General features: G+C 42.4%; 1 protein-coding gene across 2 annotated transcripts in view; it reads right to left on the bottom strand.

The window, feature by feature from the left end:
• Positions 1 to 14,878, bottom strand: part of ITPR1 (inositol 1,4,5-trisphosphate receptor type 1) — a 326,172-nt gene extending 311,294 nt beyond the window's left edge. For both annotated transcript variants that reach the window (XM_007076615.3, XM_015535056.2), the window contains exons 1-2: positions 14,690 to 14,878; positions 13,828 to 13,898 (exon numbers count right to left, since the gene is read on the bottom strand). The gene's annotated coding sequence lies outside the window, so the exon portion shown is untranslated. The remainder of the gene's footprint in view (positions 1 to 13,827; positions 13,899 to 14,689) is intronic.
• Positions 14,879 to 15,174: the final 296 nt, after the last annotated feature.

Raw genomic sequence — 15,174 nt, 5'->3', positions numbered from 1 at the left:
TTGCTATAATCTTGCTCATCTGAAAAAGATGAACCTAAAACAAGTACCACTAGCTTCCAAGTTTTCAGGGTCCTTTGCAATTCAGCACTTTAGCTGGGAAGGGGTTTTTTTGTTTTGTTTTCTTGTGTTTGTTTTGCAAACACAGCTTCAATGTATCCCCATGCATGTATTTCTAAACAAAAAGCTCTGATTCAATATCCAGACTTAGGAACAATCAATTGCATCCTGCTACCTAAGCCTTCAGGTTCTCAGTCTCTGAGTTGTTCCATGGCACCACCCACGTTTCAAATTACCTGGCTACTCTATAAGCTAGTGGCTCTCCATGACGCCCATGGACCCCTGGGAGTTCAACCCAAGACCCTTTCAGAGGCTCTTCAAAGTCCTAACTATTTTCATAATAACACCAACGCACCATTTGCCTTTTACTCCATCTCTCACACCATGGTTGAGTTTTCCAGAGGCTGCAGGACATGAGATGTCAGAAGAGACTGGAGGTGGAAATACATCAGATACAGGACTCCAGCTATCTTCTATTAAGCCAGATATTCATCAATTTGCAAAAAAGTAAAACAATGCCACTCTCTTGCAAAAATTTTTTTGGAAAATATAGCTATTGTTCATTAAAAATATGTTACTGTGTTAACATACGATTGGCTTATTTTTCATGTTGTCTCAGTGTTAATTGTCTTGGTGTTAATTTCTAATGAGGTAAGTACAGATGGTTCTAACTCACATAAACCTAAGTTCTTTGGGGTCCTCAGAAATTTCTAAGCATGTCAAGAGTTCCTGAGACCCAAAATTTTGAAAAATGCTACTATAAATTTTAAGTTCTGGTTTGACACTGCCTATGTGCTCACGACTCATACTGCATAAACATGAAAAACTGGACAGGACTAAAATGCAAAACATACAACATCCAAGACTTTAGAGAAAACCCCCTGATTTGAAACCACCTTTTTATTCAACAAATTTATCGAATACCTACCATGCACTATCCCTACTCCAGGTGTGTGGGACATAGGTAAAAAGAAGACAGTCCAGGTCCTGGTTCTCATGATAGTTTTACAGGCACAACCAATCAGATAGTGTTAAGTACTAGGCAGAGAATTAAAACTGTGTGACATTTTACTTTTGGCTGGTCAGAGAGAGCAAGTTGAGACATTTAAGCTAAGACCTGAAAGTCAAGACAGAGGCAATCATGCAAAAAAATCAGGTGGAAGAGCATTTTAGGCATAGCAAATAGCCAGTACAAAGGCACTGTGCGCAGAAAAGAAGTTGGCAAGTTCAAGAAAAAGACAGCCAGCCACAACGTCTGGACCATTAACGGGGAAAGAAAGAAAGTGCGGGGTAAGGTCAGAGAAGAAGAAGCCCGGGCCAGTGGCATTCCCCAAGCCAGGGTAAAAAGTCTGCCTTTAGGGGCGCCTGGATGGCTCGGTCGGTTAAGCGTCCGAGTTCGGCTCAGGTCGTGATCTCACGGTCTGTGAGTTTGAGCCCCGCGTCAGGCTCTGTGCTGACCGCTCAGGGCCTGGAGCCTGTTTCAGATTCTGTGTCTCCCTCTCTCTGACCCTCCACCATTCATGCTCTGTCTCTCTCTGTCTCAAAAATAAATAAACGTTAAAAAAAAAAAAAAAAAAAAAAGTCTGCCTTTATTGCTAAGTGTGACAGGAAGTTTATAATCTTGACCAAGTTACTTACTCTTTCTGGAACTCAGTTCCCTCATCTGCAGAATGAGGATCATGAGAGCTTGCCTCATAAAGCTGTTTTGAGGTTCAAATGTGTAAAAGAAAATAATGGGCTTGCTTAGCACAAAGAAAGTAAAAGATGGGAAACATTCCTGTTTACTGGGATTATTCCTGTCTGCCAATTTGCTGTATTTTCAACTCTCATAAACTACTCTTACTAAACTTTTTAGGGCTTACAATCCGTTGAGGATTAATCCTATCAACCAGCAAGTCCACATGATGAGTGGTATAGACAAAGGACACACTGTGTGATGCATTTATCTGAATTTGTCAATGCCAACTCCAGCAGAAGGTTCTTCCCACTCTTCCTAGTAAAACTCAAACCCCCAAAGTACAGCCAGGTGAAGAATGAATGACAGCATCCCACCTCCATAGCCCCCTCTGGGTCTACCCTTCAGTCACTAAGCTTTGCCACTTGGCCCCAAAGCACAGGGTACTCGGAAAAGCCATTCTTCTGCTAAAAAAGGTAGCCAATGGAAATCCATCAGCCTTCTCTGCTCTTTCTTGGCACATTCACATCATCTCCACCTCCTAAAAAAGAGAAGGCCTCTGCCAAAGACTTAGTGCTGGTTTTATTGCTGCTTGCTTTAAAAATGATTGCTTAAAATGAATAAAACCAAAAGGCTTCCTTTCAAGCTAGGCAGCAAAGAGAAGGCTCATGCACAAAGACTTAAAAGCTCCTGGAGATTCAGCAGGCCTCAGGCAGCTGGTCTCCAGGAACACAGATAAGACCTGGGGGCCACAGCTGCCATCAACACAAAAGAGCAGCACTTCACTTTCAGGTCAAGCAGCCCCCCATGGGCCAAGCCAGGCAAACCACAAGGCCTTTCAGAGGGAAAGCAAGAGTGTGCACAGAAAAAGGAAGAGTTGCCGGCATTTGATCAATCTCGTGGCTGGAGGCCAAGGACACTCCTTCCAGAGGAGCACAGGCCTCCTTAAGATGCCCTAACCCAGGTACATATATGGTAATATGGCTGTAAATACAGGGAAGAGAAAACCTACCACACTCACAGTGGACTTTTCCAAGACAAGGAAAGAGGCGCTCTTTTACACCGTCTCTTCTGTAACTGGGCACTCTCACAGTTAATTTTGGAACTTCCTTTGAGCAAAGACTTGACGATATCATCTTTCTTGTGAAACGAGGAGCAGAAACACGGTATTTCTGAGGTGGACACCGGCCGGCAGCTCCCCCCACCCCACCATACACATGTTTGTGCAGCCCCCTGCTTGCCTTCTGGTCCTATTAGTGGCTAATCAGATTGTCCTCAGAAATGCAGTGTCCCATCAGGAGACCACTTATTCTACTGCAAAAAGCACTTCTCTCGGAGGATAGAAAATTGCATTCTGCTTTCGTTTTCAGACAGTCCCAAAGGAAGTCACCAACTCAGAAGTTTCAACTTTAAGCAGGGCCCTCTATGACAATCTCAGAAAGAGCAGTTGTAAATCAGCAGTTCAGAGCAATTCTCTAATTTAAATGTTGCTCATTAGACACACAAGAGATAAACACATGCACACAAAGATAAACCTATGTGCCTTTTCACAAACATGCCCACTAAATAGCCTATTCTTGAAAAAGGTACATTATCTACATGGCTATTTTTCAGCAAAGATGTCAATTCTGACACGTGCTCTCAAGTTTCCTATTCTCCCAGGCCAATATAAGAAAAGCCAATCAAAAGCTCAAAGTTGGCAGTCAGAAAATTTTCTATTTGGTGGGTAGAGATCATCTAGCTGAAATTCCTCATTTTACAGGCGGAAAAAGCAAACAACAATAAATCTGAGTGACTTCTTGTAGGTCACACAGCCGTGTACTAGCCAAAGCTAATAGACCATAGGGGCACCAGGGTGCCTCAGTTGGTTAAGCATCCGACTTAGGCTCAGGTCATCATCTCAAGGGTTTGTGAGTTGGAGCCCCACATCAGGCTCTGTGTTGACAGCTCAGAGCCCAGAGCCTGCTTCAGATTCTGTCTCCCTCTCTCTGCCCATCCCGTGCTCGCACGCTGTCTCTCTCTCTCAAAAATAAACATACATTAAAAAACAACAACAAAGCAAATAGATCACAGGACTCCAGAAACCAAAGCCAGTACCTAGGGGAAGTGGGGGAAGAGTGGTATTTATTTTATTAAAAAGTTAAAGTCATCCCCAGCCTGAAGAGACACCCCTCTGCTCACAACCTGAACCACCAAAATAATAATAATAATAAACAAAAAACAAAAACCAACAAATCGGATTTGATGAACATCCTCAGAGAGAGAGCAGTGTCTCAATTAGTCTGGGAAAAATCAGTCTAGGACAGTTTCTCAACCTCAGGGCTACTGAGGGCTACATTTTAGTGCAGATAATTCCTTGTTGTGGAGGACATATCATGTGTATTGCAGGATGTTTAGTGACATCTCTGACCTCTACCTGCTAAATGCCAGTAGCACCCACTTTCCCTCAGCTGTGACAAAAAAAGTCTCCAGACATTGCCACAAGTCCCCACAGGGCAAAATCACCCCGCTGGTTGAGAACCATTCCTCTAGGGACACAGGCTTTGTTGTTGTTTTTTTTTTCTTTTTTTAATCTCTGAGACTTTTTGCAAACATTTGACTTGGCAGCAATGGCCCAAAGCAGGTATTTTTATACCTATTCTACAGAGGAGGAAACAGAAGCACAGATGTTACATGTTTAGCCCCTACTCAAGAGGCAGTCAGTACCCAAACCTGCGGAGCCCCCATCCTGTGGTTCAGCAGGGAGATACCATTAAAGCCTCAGAGCAACTGTGCTTCCCTCCCTGATTATTACCTTCACTCCCTTTTATTAACACTCAACAGTTTCCCAAGCCCAATGCCCACCCAAGAACTGTTCTGAGAAACATCTCAAAAGCTATCAAAAGGAACCACTTAATACATTTCTGCACAGTCCTCACTTCGCTCTCCACAGCAAAAGAGGCTTTTCAAAGCAAACCACCAATTTCAGAAATATTTAATCAGGAGAAGCTTACAAATGATTAGATTCTTCTCACAAGCAGCCTACATTCTTCTAAGGGAGATATAACATGGAGATACATAACTTCTTTCAACAAATCTCTTGTGGGCACTATTTCTCAGGTGCATTTGTAGGTTAAAAATCAAAAAGGCCCGTGAGGAAAATAGATTTAAAGTGCCATGGAGTTTCAAATAACAAAGATTTTCAAATTATCAGGAAAGGCTTCCCAGAAGAGGAAGCATTTGGGTAGTATTTGGCAAGGTGGATATAGACAGGGCAGGGATGGGGACATAGTCACAGGCACAGATGCACCAAAGCAAATAAATGAATGTCCTTAAGTCTAGGTACTGTATCAGCTTTTTCTATTCTGAAATATGTGCATGGAGGGGCACCTGGGTGGCCAGTTTAAACACCCCAACTCTTCAGCTCAGGTCATGATCTTGCAGTTCATGAGTTCGAGCCCCATATCAGGCTCTGTGCTGGCAGTGTGGAGCCCACTTAGGATTCTCCATCTCTTTCTTTCTCTCTCTCTCTCTCTCTGCCCATTCACATCTCATGCTCACTCTCAAAATAAATAAATGTTAAAAAAAGAAAGAAAGAAAAGAAAAGAAAAGAAAAGAAAAGAAAAGAAAAGAAAAGAAAAGAAAAGAAAAGAAAAGAAAAGAAAGAAATATGTGCACGGTTAAGTCTTGAAACTATTTTTACAAAACAAAGTCACTTCTCAAATAAAGTTCCTAGTGAAACACAGACAAACAGCAAAGAACTTGTAGGTCAGTGATGTTTCTTCTTACGCTCATCTATATCTGATAAGCAACCATACAAGCAGCCCAGAAGTTCTGCTAATTCGCTGGGTCACACAACATTATAAAACCTAAGTTGCTCGAAGTGTCTGAAAACAGCATGTTAAATGCATCCTTGTTCCTACCTGTGACCTCCCAACCCTAAGTAGGTTTCACACGTATCATTTCTATCTGAAACTGCTGCCAATAAGAGAGTCCCCCAAGTGTAAGAACTAATGCTTCCAGTTTTGTCAGAGAGAGTCCTGCCAGACCTTCATGCTCACCTTCAGTGGTGACTTAGCCTACCTTCCACTTGACTGAGAATGAAAAGGCCACTAAGGACAAGTACAAAGGTCAGTTCCAACAGGTGAGAACAAGCCAGGAAAAAATAACCATAAAAATAAGACAACACTGAAAAAACACTGGGGGTTAAGTATAGAGGTTCTCACACTTTCCAGTGTGCATGAATCCCCTGGGGATTGTGCTAAAATGCAGGTTCTGATTCACTGGGTCTGGGGTGGGGCCTGAGAGTCTACACTTCTAACAAGCTCACTGTTGAAGGCAATGATGCTGGTCTGGTGACCACAAATGGAGGAATAAAGATGTAGAGCAATGTTTTTCAAACTTTTGACTGAAACCCACAGTAAGAAATACATTGAAGTTACAACCCACTGTTCACTCTGTATGAGAGACAGAGAGAATGTGGGGGGGGGGTGTCCTTCTAAGTATCCATACAATACACTTTGACGTTTTTCTAATTTACTCGACTTCATTAAAAAAAAAAAATATATATACACACACACACACACACACACACACACACACACACACACATATACACACATACACTGATGGAGGGGCACCTGGGTGGCTCAGTTGGTTAAGCATCTGACTCTTGATTTCGGCTAAGGTCATGATCTCATAGGTCCTGAGTTCGAGCCCCAGGTCATGCTCTGTGCTGACAGCATAGAGCCTGCTTAAGATTCTCTGTCTCCCTCTCTCTGCACTTTCCTCGCTTGTGTTCTCTCTCTCCTTCTAAGTAAATAAAGTTAAAAAAAAAAAAAACTGCTAAAGGAGGCCCACTAAACTGATTTCAGGATCTCATAGTAGGTTGCCATACATTATGAAGAACATGGATACAGAACAAGAGTAACATTCCTACCAATCTGGGGAGTACTATTGTTACCTGAGAACCAGTACACTAAGGTTAAAACTGATACCAAAGTGCAAAGTTAGGAGTACCTTCAGAATCCTTTTTAAAAAGGCAAAGATGTGTTAACTATGCTTTGGAAATACCTTCATTGAAAATATTCAGGTTTTAAGTTTTCTTCAATCTGCTTTCTTTTCTGACCTGTATAAGGAAAATAAGAATACCTATCTGGCCCTGGGCAGAGGTCTCTGAATACCATTTCCCACTCAAAAGAACTATGGCTCCTTGGAGAAAAGACTGATTCCAGGCCTGGGGCAAGAAATATAGAATATGGGCCTGGAACATTCTCTCATATTGAAAGCAAGAAAGCTATCAAAGACTACTACAGTTGTGTTTTTGAACCAACTTCAAAAGCCTCTCTCTTGCTGAGCAAAAATGAGCACTCTGATCAAGAAGGATAGCTACACAAAAAGAGATATAAATTATGCTTAAATTCACAAGTTCACAAAGATAGTAACCAAAATACATACCCACTGGTCATCTTGGTACAAGGGTTTCTCAATAGTTGCACTGCTGTTAACTGTGAAAGGGAGAATTCTGGGCTGCACATGGCTATGCAATGTATTGTAGGCTGTTTATCAGCACCCTGGCCTCTAGGCCAGCAGCACCCTCTTCCTAGCTGTGACCACCAAAAATGTCCCCAGGGTCACCATGTTGAGAACCATTGCCATGTTTAATGTAAGGAAACGACTTGTTATTTTTGAAAACTAGTAAAATACAGAGAACAAAAAAACTTAGTGGAGGAAAATTTCTTTTTATAAAATAGTTCAGCTAATGAATGAAGAATGAAAAACAGGAATTTGACAAGTCCTAACGAACTAATGGATTAAGGCAATGAACATCAATGGTTCCTAATATCATAAGGCATATCCAGACATATCATATACTTCCCTGAATGAAGTTCAAAAAAATATAAGTAGCAAACAACAATAACCCTGATTCTGATCAAGCCTCTACATTTAAGCACCAGATAGGATAATACACAGGGAACACAGGTACATGTTTAACTATACCACTCTGACACAGTCAGCAAAATCTTAACTATGGGAAAATAAATCACCCCATTTCCTCAATAATAACCATAAAATGCATGGAGAAGAAGAGGTGTAGAGAAAACATAGATTAAAAGACACATCAACCACTTGTAATCTATTGACCTTATTTGGATCCTGATTCAAACAAACGGTTAAATATACATATATATTATTGTGTGTATATATTGTAAGCATGTGTGTATATATGCACCTGTGTAATATATGTTGTATGTATGTACATAAACATAAAAGGAGAACAGACTCCATTAAAAATATGTCTTTTTTTTTCTCCCTGTGATGGATTACAGTATTATGTTGTTGTTTTTTTGTTTTTGTTTTTAAATCCCTATGCTAGAGCTACATACTAAAATACAGATAGAGCCTGGGTGATTCAGTCAGTTAAGCACCCGACTCTTGGCTTTGGCTCAGGTCATGATCTAACGGTTTGTGAGATCGAGCCCGCACTGGGCTCTGCGCTGACAGTACAGGGCCTGTTTGGGATTGTCTCTCTCTGCTCCTTCCCTGTTTGTGCTCACGCACGCACTCGCTCTCTTGCTCTCTCTCAAAATAAATAAATAAACATAAATAAAATAAAATACAGATGAACTGGTATCAGGGACTTGTTCCCAACTCACCCAAGATGCGTGTATCAGAATGCAGGTGAAAACAGAACGGTCATGAATTGGTAACTGTGCAGATAGGTGATAAGTAAACAGGGGTTCATGATACTAAGATCTCACTGTTCTATGTGTTTCCAATTATCTACAGTGAAGGTTACTCTGAAGAATAAGAGATTCTGTATTGAAATAAATCATTACTAAGATTTATCCCTGTAATGACCCAGCTAACTTTGGAATAGTGCTTTACCTTCCATTTAGTTTTCTTAAAAACCAGTATAAACTGAGAGAGAAAACCTGGATTCTATGACGGTGATGAAATCTGAATGATGTTCTCCCCTAGTGATTCCATACCTGTCACCACCCAAATGCAATCACATCAAAGGTACAGATACCTTCATAAAAATGAAGACACGGGTGTCTACTGATTAACAAGAATAGCTGTTCAGGATAGAGTGAAACCAGCAAGGAACAAAACTTGAGGTACGGCATGAGTCCTTTTTAATGATATTATACACATAATTTTTACATATGTATACATGCAGGAGTCTGGAACCCTCATCTTGAACGGTGGGATTAGGGGTGCCTGGCTTGTTTTTGTTAATTGAATATGTGCATCTTATGCAGTAAGTATCACCAGGTATGTATGTTATAAATTTGTACACATGAAGGGATCCCCTTCACTTATCAGAGAGAATTACTTATTTGGAAGTTCATATTCCCCAAGGATGATGCTAGACAGCAGAACGTAAATTCTCCTTGTGTAATTCCTTAAAATGAGACCTGACAGACTGGAGGGTGGTAGCAAAGTACACAAGGTTTCTGTTGAAAAAAACCACAGAATATCATGAGATTCTTAAAATTCTTATCCAAACCAACTGCAGGTTCATCTATTTATCCAAGAAGATTCCCTTCCAACTATAGGGGATTATAATCCCAAGTAAGTCATGTGACTAACAAGACATCTAGGTTTTACCCCACCCCCAATCAAGTTCCAAACTGGTAAGTGATCTTGCCAGCCTCACCAGTCTCTTCAGAAAGTACAACGTAGCTCAGGGATGCTGAGAACCACATGTAGAGTTCTGAGAAAGTTAAGAAATCCTCAGGGAAGTAAACCATTGCTTACCTGCAAAACCTTGGTGCCTGCAGGATCTGACCTGGAATCCCTCTCCCATCTGAAGCCCTAGCACTCTCCCTCAGCTGCAACCAACTTAGCCTCCTTCCTTTCCCTAACCTGTCGAACCTTTTCCCAACTTAGGGCCTTTGCACTTTCTGCTCTAGCTCTTTGGAATGTCCTTTCCCCTCAGATACCTACTGGCTAACCTCCCTTCCTTCAGATCTCTGCTCAAATGCACCATATTAAAGAGCACTTTCCGGGGTGCCTGGGTGGCTCACTCAGTTAAGTGTGTGGCTCTTGATTTCAGTTCAGGTCATGATCTTTCAGTTCATGAGTTCGAGCCCCACATTGGGCTCTGCGCTCACAGCGCAGGGCCTGCTTAGGATTCTCTCCCTCCCTCCTTCTCTCTTCCCCTCCCCTGCTCATGCTCTCTCTCAAAATAAACATCAAAAAATTAAAAATAGGGGCACCTGAGTGGCTCAGACAGTTAAGTGCCTGACTTCAGCTCAGGTCACGATCTCATGGTTCTTGAGTTTGGGGCTTCCCATCAGGCCCTCTGCTGTCAGCGAGGAGCCCACTTCAGATCCTCTGAACACCCCCCCTACCACCACCATGTTCTTTCTCCCTCTCTCTCTGAAAAATAAACATTTAAGTAAATAAATAAATAAAATTTAAAAAAAGAGCCCTTCCCTGATTCCCAATCCCCACTTAATACCTCCTTATCCCCTTTACACTGTTGTTATTGTTGTCAATTTTTATCGTGGTAAAATACACATACACAACATAAAATTTACTATTTTAATCATTTTTAAGTGTGCAATTCAATGGCATTAAGTTCATTCACACAGTTGTGCAACCAACACTGCCATCCACATCCAGAATTTTTTCATCTTCCCAAATGAAGCTCTGTACCCATTGAACAAACTCCCCATTCCCCAGCCCCTGGCAAGCACCACTCTACCTGTCCCTATGTGTATGGTTTATTTCACCTAGCATAATGTTTTCAACCTTCACCCATCCTGTAGCATATATAACAATTTCATTCCTTATTAAGGCTGAATAATATTCCATTATATGGACATGCCACTTTTGGTTTGTCCATTCATTTATCAGTGGACATGTGGGTTGTTTCTACCTTTCGGTTACTATGAATAATTCTATGAATATGAATGTACACATATCGGTTGAGTCTCTGCTTTCAATTCTTTTGGTTATGTACCCAGGAGTGGAATTGTTGGATCATTTGGTAATTCTGTTTAATTTTTTAAGGAACCACCATACTGTCTTCTGCAGTGCCTACACTATTTTACATTCCCACCAACAGTGCACAAAAGTTCCAAATGCTCCAGAACCTCACCAACATCTGTTATTTTCTGTTCCCCTTTAGTTGGCTTTCTTTTTCTCCATAGCACTCACTACCTGTTTGCTTATTTATAATGCCTATTTCCCCCTAACTAGGATCTAAGCCTCTTGGGCACAGGACTTTCAGTGTTGTATCCCCAGCACCTAGAACTCCTAGATCTCAGCACACAGCAGGTGCTCTAGAAATTTGTTGAATGTAGGAGTAAACACTTGGATCATATCAACGTTAGCAGGTATTAGAAATTCACAGATTTATCACACCAAATGTCGTTAACTATGTCCAGCTGAGGGAAGACCCTAGCCATAGTTCAATAGAATTAGCTCCACAGGTGATGGTTTTAGTGGTGTTTTCAGCTCATCCTCATTAGCAATTACCTCAGAACCACAGACACTACGAAAATTGGTAGGAATCATAAAAATTATGTTGCTGTCACTGACTTCAAGCCTTAACTGATTTCATTACAAGAGCAGTGCAAAAGCTTAAAAACACAAAAGTAAACCAAAAAAATTGCATGCACTTACAGTTAATAAAGAGCTTGCAAACCCAATGTGTTTTATTTTAAAAGATCAAACCAGCACTAAACAAGATGGGACAATGGCCTTGTATAGACTCCTTAATTAGATATATCCAAGGACAGCTTGACCTAGGAACCTAACTTTAAGCCTACTTTTATTTTTCTGTCGTCTTTTTTTTTTTTTTTCGGTTGTTCATATTTGGTGTTTGTTGTTTCGTTTTTGTTTTTTAAGAGCTGCTTGTAAAGAAATCAGAATTTCCACAAGATTATAAATGAGCTAAAAAGCCATGCGACTCTTTTTGTCTAGAAGTCAGCGAGTTGTATACCACTGGATTAGAGGTTTCATTCCTTTCTCTATCTCTCCCTCTAATACCCTGGTCCTGCTCACTTGAAAATATTTTGAGGAAAAAGGCAAGAGATTTATCTGGTGGGTTCATCTGTCTCTTTTCCTCTAAGCAACCTTTCCATCTCTCATTCCTCAAGAAAGGATGCCATTTCCCTCCAAAAAGCACCACTTTGTTAAATGGATAATATTGTCAACCCCAAACAACTTCATGGACTTAAAGAGGCGGCCAGGAGTAATTCATATAGAGCATGAAGAACTTTCTCTGCCTGCTACAAGGAAATCTTGATAGTATATTATGCTCTGAATTATTTAAAGAACAGACTGTACTTTCAACACACACACTCATGCACACACAAGAAAGAAATGAAAAAGTGTTCTACACAACTGTCCACAAACCAAACTGAAGAGTATATGAAAACATACCGATACTTCACAGTTTAGACTCACCGCAATTTAAACTACTGAATTATTCAGACTGAGAAATTCTGATTCTTTTAACCTGCACAGATGCCTTGATGTAGATGATCAAGATGAATTTCAGTTATGAGATGAACCTAATGCTGAACAGTGTTCCTCGTGGTTTGATTTCTTTTACTCTCCCCATTCAGCTTTCAGCACACAGCTCTCTAAAACACAGTCAGGGTAACATCTAACACCTCCTCAAATAGCCACACTCTTATCCCTACATCTACAGCTACATCGTTTCCTTCTTAAATCAATGTATTACTATTTATTCGTCACTGCTAGGACACAAGAGTTATTTCATCAACAGAAATAAGTACCATTTTTCCAGCTTTTCCCTCACCTCTCCCACCCAACTTAAATGCATTTGTCGGACACAGTGCAGTCCCAAAACCTGGAGTTCTATCTTGTCTCTACTGTGTACTAGCTACTGGGCAAGTGTTTTCACTCTCTACACCTTCACTTCTTCACCTGTTCCTGACTTAGAGTTTCTGTGATATATGGCTCTAGATCTGGCTTACAAGTACTTAATGTGTCCGTGCTATTTTTAGCAACAAGTTGGAGAAGAGTCTGTGAATCAGTTTCTCCTTGTCGAGAGCTTGCTCAAAAGAGAGGAACTTAACCCATTCCCTGGCCTTTTGAGTGCCCAGGTAGCCATGAAGGTCTACGCAACTCCAAGAAGGAACTACAGCCCACACATCCCAATGTTTCCCACTCCACCAGCCCTCCTAAGGATCTTATCAACAGGAAACAAAAGCACTATACTACTATAATGAAGTGTCTGCCTTTTATTTTCTAATTTCAAAAACCCAAAGATTGTAGCCCAGGGAACAGCTAAATATTTAGAAGGTTAAAAAAGTTGCTGAGACCCAGACCTCCACCCATTTACCCTGTTCCTGACCATTTTGGAAGAAAAAACTTGTGATGGCCAAATCTGCAGCAATGGGTTGTACATGCAGCTGTTAAAACCTCCCTTTCTTAAAGAGCAGTATGACCATGGGGAGGAGGGGGGAGGAGCTGCTGGTCTTCACAGAAAAATGCTGCCTTCAACTCATATCCCACAATAAGCACCTAAACAAGAGGGACTCATCAGATTCCTTGACATTCAGGTGGCTTCAAGTTAAGGACTGGATACTACTCTTTCATGCTTCAAGAACAAACTTCCCTTTTTAAAGTACTAATTCTTTCAAACTGCCAGCAACCACTTTCATTTCTTGCAATCCAACCTACTCTGATTAAACACATGTTACAGTAAGAAAAAAGTGACTATTTTTGAAAGACAGAGGCAGTTAATTTTTGCTTACATATCTTGGCAGATGAAATGTACTGCTTCCTTCAGAATTTAAATCATCAGCACGCTGCCAGGCAAGTTCAATTCTCAGCCACCAATGGGCATTCCTTTTATTGCTCCATTTAATGGCTTTTCCCCCCTCCTCTCATAAACTTTTAGGCTGCTTTAAGTCTGAGCCTTGGCCAAAAGTGCTAGGCAGAACTGCCCCCTGTATCTCAAATGCTCTCTAAAGCTGTCACCAAAGGCAGTGACAAATTTTGGACACTAAGCCATGGAGTTTCCATTTCTTTCCTACTCCTATCCCCATGGCTCTTTAGAAGAGGGCAGAAAATACACTTCGAACAAAAATTCATTATTGACTACAGCACTCAGGCTTCACACTCACCTGACCGAGGTCAGGCACTCTGTTGCCCAAACACGCCAGCTGTGCGAATCCTGCTCCTCTGTAGTCAGCTCCTAAGTATTAAGAAAGAAACTGAGTGTAAGACCACGAAGGCCGGCCCCCAACAGAAATGCTTCGAATTGCAAGCTTCCATCTTCTTTAGCCTCCTTCCTGGAGAGACCCACCTCTTCCCCAAACAAGACACGAAGATTCTAGGTAACTCCGCTTACTTATTTCCAGTATGTAACTGACAAGTGAGACTAGGCACGCAAAAACTTCGAACGTGCTGGGGAAGCTGGAACTGAAGGAAGTGTTTGGCAGATCCCAAAGCACTTGTTTCCCAGAGCCTAGGCCAAGTATCCGAAGCCCGCATCCTCATTGGGCGTGAGCTTCGTCCACATTTCATCCCTCAGCGCTCCCCGGTTTTCTTCCGTTTTTTTTTTAAACCCTCCCCACTGAGGCCCCCACATGCATTTTTCTCCCAACCAAACAGGTCGAGGGAGGGCTACATTTTTTAAAAGATTATTTCTTTGATTGGACTCACATATGACACCCCCCCCAACACCCGCCACCCCCACCCCCCCCCAAAAAAAACTATTTCCTGCAGCTGCTGCAACAGTTTCCAATTTGGGGGAATGCCATTCCGGTCCAGAATGGGTAGCCCTCGAGGCCAGTCACTCGAATAGAGATTTTTTTTTTCAGCCTAAAATGAACACCCCAAAAATGCCCTCAGTAAAAGAACCCCCAAACGTATGCAAGTGCATGCAAATCCACCAAGAACTGCAAGAGCGGGGCAAAAACTTCTGCGCCCGGGGTGGGGGACAGTACCAACTCCCCGCGCCCTCTGCCCGGCCCCAGCCGCTACCTTGGTGCCCGGGAGCCACGCCGGGCTGGGGGAGCAGGGCGAGGAGAGGTGTTAGCAGCCGCTGGGTAATCCCATGTCCGCGAACAGGGAGTTCGTTCCGTTAGGATGGAAACGGAACACCCACACCTCCTCTCGGCGTGCGCTTTCTCTCTCTCCACCCTCTGCCTCCTCCTCCTCCACCACCACCTCCTCCTCCTCTCCTCCCACCCCAGCGAGCTTGAGGAAACGCTTCAGCAGCACATCCACATGGTTACTGCACATCGAAGCGCCTCCTGGCAGCTTATATAGGCCGGGAAGCTCCCTGGGCAATGTAGTCCGAGTCCGAGGTCGTGGCGGCGCCTGGGGCTGCGGGGAAGGACTACGAGTCCCAGAATCCCTTGGGCTCCGGGCTGGGCTCTGAATAGAAGCGCGCGGGGACTGGGAGGGGCGTCCTGCGGGGCGTCCGGGCTTCGAATCCTCCTCTTACCAGAGAGCTGGCGGGGTCT

This window comes from Panthera tigris, chromosome A2, assembly GCF_018350195.1.
Source record: "Panthera tigris isolate Pti1 chromosome A2, P.tigris_Pti1_mat1.1, whole genome shotgun sequence".
NCBI classification, from domain to species: Eukaryota; Metazoa; Chordata; class Mammalia; order Carnivora; family Felidae; genus Panthera; species Panthera tigris.
Note: the sequence above shows the minus strand (reverse complement) of the source record. Positions and strands in the feature narration are given on the sequence as shown.